Genomic DNA, 11,255 nt, shown 5'->3' with positions numbered 1-11,255 from the left:
GACCTGAATTTTTCACTGAATCATATGGTTGCTTCAGATTAGTGTCAACCTTAGACAAACAAACAAAAAAAAGAATAAAGTCTAAAATAATGAGGAACTAACTAGGGAAGTTCTATGAACAATAAAGGCAAGAGATCCAAGACAGCTGCTGTGGAGATTAACAATAAAGTTTTAACCCACATCAGAAACATTGCAGTGAAGATGGAGTGTAATTGGATATGCCATCGCATTGAAAGCAAAGGAAACAGGTATTATTTCCCAAGTGAATTGCTAGCTGTTCTTCTGCCATGGATTGTATTTAACTCAGTACAAAGTTTTAGGTAAATTCTTTGGAGACTGTCTTTACTGTGTGCTTAAAACTGTTAAGCAATCTCAAATATAAGAAACCAGTACCACGCTATTGAGTATGTTGAAAGCGTACACACAAGGATGTCATGCTACTTCCAAGACAGTCAATCAAATTGTAACATGTATATGCATAGCAAGTTTTTTTCCATTAGAAACAGCAGTCTCCATGAGACTATTTAGTTACATGAATCACGATTTATCTAGAGCCTCTGACAAGATACAGTCAAATCAAATTCTCCCAAAGGAGATAGACTCATGCTAAGTTATATCACTGTTTTTCACTTCAAAAAGGCATCTTAATCAGTTTATGATACATACAAAAAATACAGGGTGGTGCAGTGCCACAGTTCCCCATAAACATTCTAAAACCAGCAATTCTAAAAAATGTTGCTATAGCAGGCTGTTAACTTTGAATTCATTGCTAAAGAGTGTTGCTTAGAAAACATAATGAGAAATCATTGCAGGTTAATTTCAGAAAATCCAGATGACCCTTTCTTACTTTTTCCTGGTGGTCTGAGTTTGGTAGCAGAATGCAGAGTTCCTTAGTCTCCTATTGGCTAGAGTTGATTTGTCCTGTTCAAAACTGATCCCATGAAACAAACACATACACACCTGTTTGCTGGGAACCACACTAAACAAAAACTGTTCATAAAAATTTGTTTCAGACTGTCATAAAACTCCATGCAAACTTATTCCAGGATGACAGTTTTAGCACTGAGTTTGCTCTTGTGTGAATGCAGGTAAGTAATTGATATTAACATAGTCCCGTAAGTTGACTCTTGAAGAAAGCAATAGAAATGTAACTAACTCCGTAAACTGAAATGAAAAAGCCAGTCTTAAATATTATGATTAGTTGCTTATAGGTATGTCCCATTAAAAGATGTTGACCACACAACCAAAGTATCAGTGTATATTTAGATCAAAATGTTTGTGTATACTTGGAAGGCAAAATAAAAGAGTTTTCTCCCCTATAAATATTTGAAATTCCATTCTTCATATAAAATATTCCATCCACATATTTAGAGAACAGGAAATAAATAATCTGCCTACACATTACATTAAAGGAAATGCAATTTTCATTCTTCAAAGACAAAAAAAATGTGTCCAGAAATGCATATAGGAATCTGCTCATCAGATAAGTGAGCTATGTACGAAATCATTCAAAAATACTTACAGTTTCTGCAGTTCATTTTCCCCCTCACCAGATTACTCTGCTTTTCATTTCTGCTGTTATTCAAGCTTCAGCTGAAAAAAAGTTTCTTTGACAGGGATGCATTTCCTCAGAGCTGCTTTGTCTGTCTGCAATTCCCTAGATGAACACTGCTCCAATAATTTACATCACTATCGGAGTTCTGTTGCTCCCCTAACACAGGCAGTGCGTTGGCTCTGTCATCTCCCACTTACTGAGCTTCTGAGGGAAAGAAACAATAGATGAGAAACAGACAGCTGATAGTATCCAACTACTCAAAGAAAAGCAACCTGAGACCACGAAGTAACACATTAGACTGTAATGATATACCATAGCATGTCATCTGTACTGCAGTGGCATTTTGAACCCCCAGAAAAAACAGCAAATATTGTTAATAAGCTAAGGGTGCATCAACACTGAAAAAGGGTTCTTGAACAATCAGTAACATGAATATCATGGCATTCAAAAGCTGTATGTTACTTTAAAATGATATTACATTTTAATAAAGGAAAGAAATCTCAATATCACATTATAAGAACAGCAAAGGATGAAATAATCCTGACAGATACTATGTCTCGCTTCAGTAAGTTATATTATATTACTGATGTTAGCACCATATTACAAACAATAGCATTGTGTGAGGATCACAAGCAGTGCAACTATTTGTGTAAATCTTCTTTTTAGAAGAAATAACAGGAAACAATTATTGTGTGCTGACAAAAGGCCACCTTATACAGCTTCTTAAATTTATTTTAGTGTATGAGAACACTTAATTACAACAACTTCTGTGGTGAAACAGGTGAGCAGATGAATTGTAAGATGAAGCTGGAGGACAAGCTCTCCAAAGCGAGCAGTATCCACAGGATTTGGCTATATGAATCAAAAATAGATCCCATAAGCTTACTAATTTGTACAGTGGCAAATTTCAACCTATGTAAAGGAGTTCATAGAAATTTTATCAGATAGCTGAGTTTAGGAAAGTATTTCCATTTGGGTGGAGAGTGCAGATAAGAATTTAAATCCCCATTAGAAAATAATCAATATTCCAACATCTATTAACAACCACTAAACTGCTGGAAGAGGTAGTTCCGTTACTACTTTTTCAGAGTTCAGTAAAAGTCTTTTTAATAGACAAGACTAAACATTTTTTACACTTACTTACAGCCTTCTCTGGGATGGCATATACTGCTGCCGTATACTGCCAACTCAGCTCCACTTCCTGACACTGTAAGTGAAAAAAAGAAAGAAATGTTAAACTGTGGTGGAAGAAAAGTTTAAGTTTCTTGATTCCTTTTTCCAAATTGGAATTTGATTGCAATACTTGAGATAACACCATTTGAATAAGAGGTCATTACTGTTTTGAATTACAATCAGTGAACCGGGATTTCTGCCCCCCACCCCCTTTGCAGAATGCACAGTATCAGAATCTTGATATTTGAAGCATTATTATAAGGACGAAATAATCATTTAAAGACAGAAAGCACATAACAATGTTAATCCAATAATATTATTAGATTTTTAAGAAATAATTCCAACACAGTCCCCCCAAAGACAGTGCTCAGACTCCAGAAATCTTTAAGAACACAAGCAAAGGTACTATGGAGCCAAAGTAGAACTACTCATTACCATGACTGTTCATATGGCTATGTTGGAGAGCAAGGAGATAAAATAATTGTGGTTACAAGGTTTTAAGCATGACCTTCTATGGAAAAGCCTACCTGTGAGGTGGTATTCTCACCCACCTGGCTAGATGGTAAGTTGGGAGAAAAGTGAAGAGAAAGGAATCTGGTGGAAATTTCATTGTATTCAACTCCTGAATGAAAGATCTACTAAAGCTATGGACTTGTAGGTTCCTGGCAGGATTTCCTATGACTTTAGACAGTCCTCAGAAACAAAGGAATTACACTATTTTTAAAGCAGCTACTGTTGATAATGGTTCCCTTTGGATCTCTACTTTCATGTTTCAGCCCATACTGTGGCAGGGACCCTCTGCTGACACAATAAAATACTCGAGTCAATGTTTTCCTTCCCAATCTTTCAGCTGACCTAAGCAGCTCCTATGGCTAAAACGACTCAGCATTGTAGCTAGATAACATTTTTTTCATTCCTTCCTAAAGTTCAAATAACACAGAGACAGTCTTTCAATTCTTTCATGCTCAAGCTTCAGACTCTTTGCAGCTCTCTGGCTCTCTTGAAGTACCAACAATTCAGCTTTACTAGGGTTCAGAAAAGAATGAGTCAGACATTGGCATCCAAAGAAAGCAATCGTCTCCTGCTGGGTCTGTCATTATCTAGGAAGAGTCTGACAGAAATTCTTAATTTCTGGCTCCTGTGACTTTGCCATCCGACAGTATTACTAACCAGAACTAATCTTTCCCTTTCCAGACCCCTCCTGGAAGCCCACCAGCTGCAGCAAGCACTCCAGAACTGCCTAAACGGGTTCCAAACCAGACTCACGTACTTCTTTCATTAACCCTGAAAACTCGTTTTTTTCAGGGCTCACCCATAACCTAGTTTTCTGAAATATTAGCAAATTGGGTATCAGAATTAGAGAGACACTCAAATGTACTGAAATAAAACCAAAATGGATATTCTCCATTTTCTGAGTTATGCATTTAAATTGTTTCCAAATGAAGACAGGAAGTTCTGCCAGAGTTTGTTAGGTCTCACATACTCTGGACCTCATCAACACCCCCAGAGGTCTTTCACAAATTAAAAGGGGAATTAGTGAAATGCATCTGCATATACAGCACATTTATATCACCAGTCCCAACAGTCCCCCATAAACCTAGCATTTTTTGCAGAGGTAAATGTCATCCGCTGAATACCAGCAGCACCACCTTATTCAGGAGGTTGTTGCCAACATTACAAAATCCTAAATCATTCCAGCTGGAATATTTTCCCTGTCAAAAATAGCAACACTGTCTTTTTCTTAGAATTCAAAATTTCTAATGAGTTTCATGAATATCTTTCTGTTCCAGAGATGGGGAAATCAAGTCACAAGAAAGGTACTGGCTAAGCAAAAGTACCCAGTAGCTCCATGACTTGAGACAGCAACTGAACCTAAATACCTGAGATCACCACTCAGTGTCTTACAACCCATCCTATCCAGGCAGCTAACACTGTTCCACATCCTGATGTAAGTTACAATTTCACCTTCAGTGGACAAGTTCAAAGCTCCAGCAGCGAATAGCTGTGTGTGTCTTTTGCATACGTTCTCACTGGCTCTCAATTATTAACTCTGCTGGAGCATCTGATCAGGGCTAGCTATTTTTGGCTGCTATTCACAGCTCCAGTTGAGTAGGCTCTGGCGAGTACACCTGGCAACACTGGCTCAGAACAACACTAACTCAGACACACAACACAAACAGGAAGAAAGGGAGAGAGAGCCTGGGTGTTATTGATATAAGATTGTATTTTTACTAGGTTAATAAATACAGTGTCTGCTCATTCCTGTGGGTGTGTGGAAATCTCATTTCACAACGTCGCATTCCTGAAGAGCACAGTTGGCATAATCCAGATAATGCACTTCAAACACAACATGCATTACCTTGTCATTTTATAAATTAGACTTTGGCAAACTTAAATAAGTAGAGGAAAGTTAATCTCATGGAAACATGCTAGCTTCAATGCTGATGATAGTTCTGCCACCATCATTCCTCCTATCAAGCAAACCTAATTGCTTTGTTTTTGTGGGCTCTTAGGCAATAGCATTACTATGAGTTTGGAAAAAATAACAACACTGACTGTGCTGACTTTTGATCAATCACCACTTAGCCTTTGAACATCAGACTTTTAAGTGTCTCTTCTTTGCCAAAAAATTAATGAGCCAAAAATAAGTACCAAAGGTTAGAACCAGCTCTGTCTCAGCTGTATTCAATACCACGGTCACACTGGAGGATGAGGAAAGGGAGAAAAAGAGTGAAAGAAGAAAGCAAAGATTAGTAAAAATTGCAGTATGACTTCTTTTCCTTCATTTTTAGGTATGAGCTACTACTAAAACTGTATGAAACTCCTGGTAGCCAAAGTGCAACTAGGTCACTTTAGCTTTTATCAGTTTCAAACGGACTAAAAATTAGGAATGAACAATAAACAGCTCAGCATTTCATACACACATGGAGCTAAACAGAAAAAGAGTCAGGTAAAGGAATTAGTTTTATATCATACAGAGTTCCAAAAAGCAGCTTCTGGAATGGCCCAAATTAGTTTTTAGTTTCCCTTTGGATCTTTCATTTTGTAGATCCTTGTGAATTTTTGTGAGACTACTGTTGCACTGAGGGCTTCTTCAGCTTCAACTGTGCCGTACAATACTGCTCCACAAGTTATAGCTTCAGATCCAACACCTGCTAGCTTGCTTTAAATGTACCATCACCTCAATCACATTAAAACTTGGATATCTGCATTCATTACCACCAACCATTTTAATTATCATAAACAGGATGCTGTTTTTTGGTTTCCTAGGATGTTGTAAAGACAAATTCATGAGATGAAGATTAGATATAAACATCGTTTCATTGTTTAATAGGGTGAGTATAGATAAAGCAATTTATGTTGCAAGCTTAGAAACTCACTTCTTACACTGTCTAAATTGGACATTTTGCATCTTGGAGCCAGATCCAGTCCAAAATAGTTTGATAGATAAAACAATTCATTCTGAAAAAATATTCACAAGGCTTTTTTTTTCCCCCATTAAGTAGAAAACATACATTCTAATGTCTAAAAATATCACATGGGATTATTGAAGTAACCCAAAGGAATATGCTTTTTAAATTGTCCAGATCTTATCAAATTCCACCACAAACATATAGATTTTTAAATTATTTTTCAGTAATATTTCAGCCTCTTCTCCATGTATTTCCCAAGATTAGTTTTTGTTGGCAACAATAAATCTATTTGGTTTCCTCTTACAAAATCAGCAGAAGCACTCTAAAGACAAATTAAAGAGAACCATGCTGACTGAAGTAACACTGTCATTATACTGCCAGTAAGCCCCTGAAACATAGAGGTTGTGGTAGAAGAAAAAAATAAAATAAAAAATTGGTACAAGCAATGACAGAATCCCACAACTTTCAAATAGGCCAGATCAGAATAAAACTCCAAGAGGAAATCGCATCCAGTAGGATTATATTCTTGACTCATGTGAAGGTCAATACTTTCAAAGTAAATAAAAAGTCAAAAACCCTGTAGGTTTGCATTTCTTAGGTAAAAAACTTAGATCATGATCTCAGAAAGAATGGGTTAAGGTTCAATCAAAGGCTCAGAACACAAACTTGCAAAAGCCAAAAAATTCTTTTGACTTATCTAATGTTTTACTTAGGAAAAAATAAGTTCTGAAAAAATTGAAAATGTCCATTTTGTACCTACTTTCCAGATGAAGTGTCTTGCCTTTTTCTGATTGAAATTACTGTTAGATTTCCACATTCCTTTATAAATGAAAAACTTATCAAATCTCACAAAGTATTCTACTGTGTTTTCTTTCAATATTGAAATTTGGAGATGGATTGGCTAGCCACTCTCATGTCACAGGTAACTCTTCCACAAACTGGTATGAAAAAGTACACACAGGCAATGCTACATTCCTTCCAAGCTTCTGAATGATTACATCCTTGCTGCAGTGAGAGGAAGCCATGGGACCTGAGGCCTCAGATGCCGAAGCCACCGTACTCAAGGTCACAGGACTGGAGAGTTACACTTGGATTGCCACTTCTAGTATTTGTCACTGTTCCGCGTTATATTATGCAGTTGTTTCAAAGAGGTATTGACATAAATATTTGCACAAACAAAATAGACATATGCATAAATATAATCTTGGTATGGGAAGCTGTCTGGATGGTTTTCTGACCATGTACTTTTTAGGCTCATTACCTCACCAAATACAGCACTGGCATTATTTGAAACAAAATTTTTAAATGTGGCCATCAAGTGGTGGAAGTTCAAAACTGCATCTTAAAATGTAAATTTGGCTCTGTCTAAATCAAATAAATGATGCAAAATCATGCCCACAATAAGCATTTTTTTTGCTATGGGAAGTATAAGCAGTATTTCATACCAGGTATTTGGAAAAAAAAAAAAAAAAGAATGCAATAAGCCATTTATGGGTATCTAAACTAGACTAAAAAATAATTAGTTAAGTAAAGCAATCTTTATGTATCAGAGTATAAACGCAATTACCTACGAGATAAAGTAAAAAGACAACCTTTCCTAATAGTCCATGGTGGAAAAGTTACTCCTTCCCCCAGGATATTTGCTACTAGTCTTTTTTTTACAGAGGAGGAATATTGGTGTAGACAAACCATAGCCCTGACACACTATAGCAGTTCCTTTTTCAAGATAGTGCAAAGAACTGCAAGTTGCTTCTGTATTCAAAAATCTCCCACTGAGGGCCCTGCTCATCCACAGTGACCATGGAACTAGTGATGTACAGAAAGGTAATTTTCCCATTTACATTAATCAAGCACTTGATCGCAGTTTTAAATATATATACATTAGTATATATATATTTCCATCAACTACTCATGACTTTAATATGCTGGAAAATCTGCTCTAACAAAAAGATTTTATTAGTAGCATATAAAACAAAAGAGCAAAGGGAACATTTCTTATATGAAGGACGTACATGAAACTGCAAGCGGCTTTTTCAGATTCCAACATTCAGCATAAAATCCAAATTGTTATGTTTGAGTAGAGAAGGAACTTCTGGTGCAATTTATAAATTGACTACCAGTTATCCTTGTACAGCTAATTAACTACTTCATTAAAAGCAGAATGAGAAGGTTACAAAAGCACCTTGGGGTGAACGCAACTCTGGACAGGACAGGAGCCTTCCCTCAGCTGGCAGGAGAGAAGCTTTCCCTCACATGAGAGGAGAGGAGCCTTCCTTACCTCAGGTGACAGCAGAGAAGCACTCCCTCAGCTGACAGGACAGAAGCTTTCTCTCAAGTGAAAGGAGAGAAATTTTCCCTCAGGTGAGAGGAGAGGATCCTTCCCTCAGCTGGCAGGAGAGAATCTTTCCCTCCGGTGAGAACAGAAGTCTTCCCTCAGGTGAGAAGAGAGGAGACTTCCTTACCTCAGGTGAGAGGACAGAAGCCTTCCCTGAGGTGAGAGAAGAGAAGATTTCCCTCAGGTGAAAAGAGATCCTTCCCTCAGCTGGCAGAAGAGAAGCTTTCCGACAGGTGAGCGAAGAGAAACCCTGCCTCATGTGACAGGACAGAAGCTTTCTCTCAGCTGACAGGACAGAAGCCCTCGGCTGATAGGACAGAAGCCCTCAGCTGACAGGACAGAAGCTTTCCCTCGGGTGAGAGGAGAGGATCCTTCCCTCAGCTGACAGAAGAGAAACCTTCCCTCAAATGGCAGGACAGAAGCCCTCCCTCAGGTGAGAGAAGAGGATCCTTCCCTCAGGTGACAGGAGCTTTCCCCCAGGTGAGCGGAGAGAAGCCCTCCCTTAGGTGTAAGAACAGAAGCTTTCCCTCAGCTGACAGGACAGAAACTTTCTCTCAGGTGAGAGGAGAGAAACTTTCCCTCAGGTGAGAGAAGATCCTTCCCTCAGCTGGCAGGAGAGAAGCCTTCCCTCAGGTGAGAGGAGAGGAGCCTTCCCTCAGGGAAAACCCTGAGCGCTTTGGGCCAGACAGCACCTCAGCATTGTGCTGAGGACAAGCTGGGAGGAAAGAATCTGCTCTCCATGCAGAAAGGTTTGTTTATAAACTCTGCTTCTTCCACTTTTCAGAACAACTCAGGCAGATATACTCAAAAAAGCCTGGCTGACTTGGACTTTGTTTGCAGTAGCCTTTGTGCTTGATAGCAGTGCTATTATGCCCGCCACCTCACCAGCCTTGTGGGGTTTACTTAGAAAATTCTTCTGTCTCGATGCTGTAGATTTTCCTGTAAATTTTGTCCCTGCCAAGTTCAAAGCAAAACTGATGCTCCCGGGGGGAAAAATCAATTGGGAAGGCCCAGAGGACTGGCACTAGTCATGTCATATTGTACACGTACTAGCAGATTAAGAGTAGGGTCTCTCTACTGCTTTCACATGTATTATTTTTAGATTTTTACATTTTGTGCTTTTACTTGGAGAAAAGCACTCTACCCTTTTTTCTGACTTTTCTGTAGCTTGCATGGGACTAAGAAAAAGCTGCACGCACAGTGTATTCTCATCTAGTACATAGGCTTTCTTTACAAATTAAAGTGATTTAGCATACACAGCTGAAAAGGGGGAAGAAGGGGCTGTGGTGTCAGACATGCAGTCATTGCCAAAGATTTCCTTTGCTAAACTGTTGTTTCACAGATCTAGTTGCCAACATTGCATGGAACAATGTTGGGGAGGAAGGAAATCATCATGTTCAGCTTTTTCTGCCATTGCTTGTAAGCTGATTCCCTGGGGCTTTACAGGGGCAGATTCTACTCCAGACAAGAAGAGGCAAGTGGATATCTGCCTACAAGCAGAGAAACCAAGGAAGAGATTTTTAGTGAATTTACTAAATACTGTAATCAATGGTAATTCATAGCTCAGAAATCAGCCTCTGATTAATTCCCCAATGTTGTTTTGCTTTCACCCCTTTTACTTTCTTTTAAACACACCTCCATCCAGATAAAAGCTTCTTTGTAGTATTTGTTTATTTAGAAATTTCAACATGTGATGAAAAACTTCAAGTGGGAAAAGCAGAACCAACTTTGGATCTAGGCAAATTTTGCACTCACCAAAACAAGTTTGAGTCAAATTTAGTAGTGCCATATGACATGCTCTTGGGGAGTGAGAGGCTGGCTGTAGGCCCAGATCTGACAAAGATCTTTTGCACGTTTTTATCTTTATCCTCTGTGAATAGTCCCAGTGATCATTCTGTCAACCTGAAGTATTAAAAAATCATCAGGCTGGCCTGTAAGATTTAAAAGATGTGGTCTTTAAACCAAAGAACTTTTTTTTAAGAAAAGGTATTTTTTAATTTGCTTTCTGTTTACTGAGCCTTAAGGAAACACCTGTGTCATGTTTTCCAGTCTTTTTCTGTGCAATGACAGCACTAGGAACATTTTTTCCCCAAATGAATCTGGAGGTTCTGCAGATTTATGACTTTTAGAAATGGGATTTTAGGCAGATGTCATACATTGTAAGATTCTTGGTAGGAACTGAGAGAATCAGCAGCATAGCCAAAACATCACTGAGTCACTGAAGCACTTACTTAAGGCTTGCAGAATCAGGGCCTTGGATCATATCTTCTTTGAGGTAAGAATTATAATTGCAATGTGTCTAGGTGATGCACAAGCACTTATGTGTGTGTATACATTCACTCTTCTGGTAACTGATTTATGTATCTACTTCAATCTTCTCATTGCATTAATTTTGGTCCCTCACACAGCTGGTCCTCTGCAGGTACCAGTGACTTAAAGACAATGACAGGCCTGTGACAGACTTTCTTACCATGTAGAAATCATGGGGGGAATGAGGAAGATGGCAGAGTCAAATTTTCCGTCATAAAGACTTTCTACATGCAGGGCAGACATCTTTTGGAAAAAGCCAGTATACCCACAGCTCTGGAAAATACTGTGGAATTTCTCCAGATAACAACCAGATAATTAAATGGTCTGTAAATGAGGACAACATAATTAGTGTGTACTTGGAAACAAGAGAGATACTGGCATTCAAAGCTTAATATTGATGTATTTTAATTAAATATTAAAGCAGCTTAGGGGCTGACCTAAAGTGTTGGCAGTGAAATAAAGCCAAATC

At 38.3% G+C, this 11,255-nt stretch overlaps 1 long non-coding RNA gene across 2 annotated transcripts; it reads right to left on the bottom strand.

The window, feature by feature from the left end:
* Positions 1-844: 844 nt before the first annotated feature.
* LOC121056871 lies at positions 845-8,979 on the bottom strand. 2 transcript variants are annotated; one of them, XR_005813549.1, is made up of 3 exons: positions 8,604-8,979; positions 2,696-2,762; positions 845-1,759 (listed from the first exon to the last, which is right to left on the bottom strand). It is a non-coding gene; the product is annotated as an uncharacterized LOC121056871 (long non-coding RNA). The 2 variants fall into 2 exon arrangements; XR_005813548.1 differs by lacking the exon at positions 8,604-8,979 and adding an exon at positions 6,109-6,192.
* Positions 8,980-11,255: the final 2,276 nt, after the last annotated feature.

Source organism: Cygnus olor, chromosome 18 (genome assembly GCF_009769625.2).
Source record: "Cygnus olor isolate bCygOlo1 chromosome 18, bCygOlo1.pri.v2, whole genome shotgun sequence".
Classification (NCBI taxonomy): domain Eukaryota; kingdom Metazoa; phylum Chordata; class Aves; order Anseriformes; family Anatidae; genus Cygnus; species Cygnus olor.
Note: the sequence above shows the minus strand (reverse complement) of the source record. Positions and strands in the feature narration are given on the sequence as shown.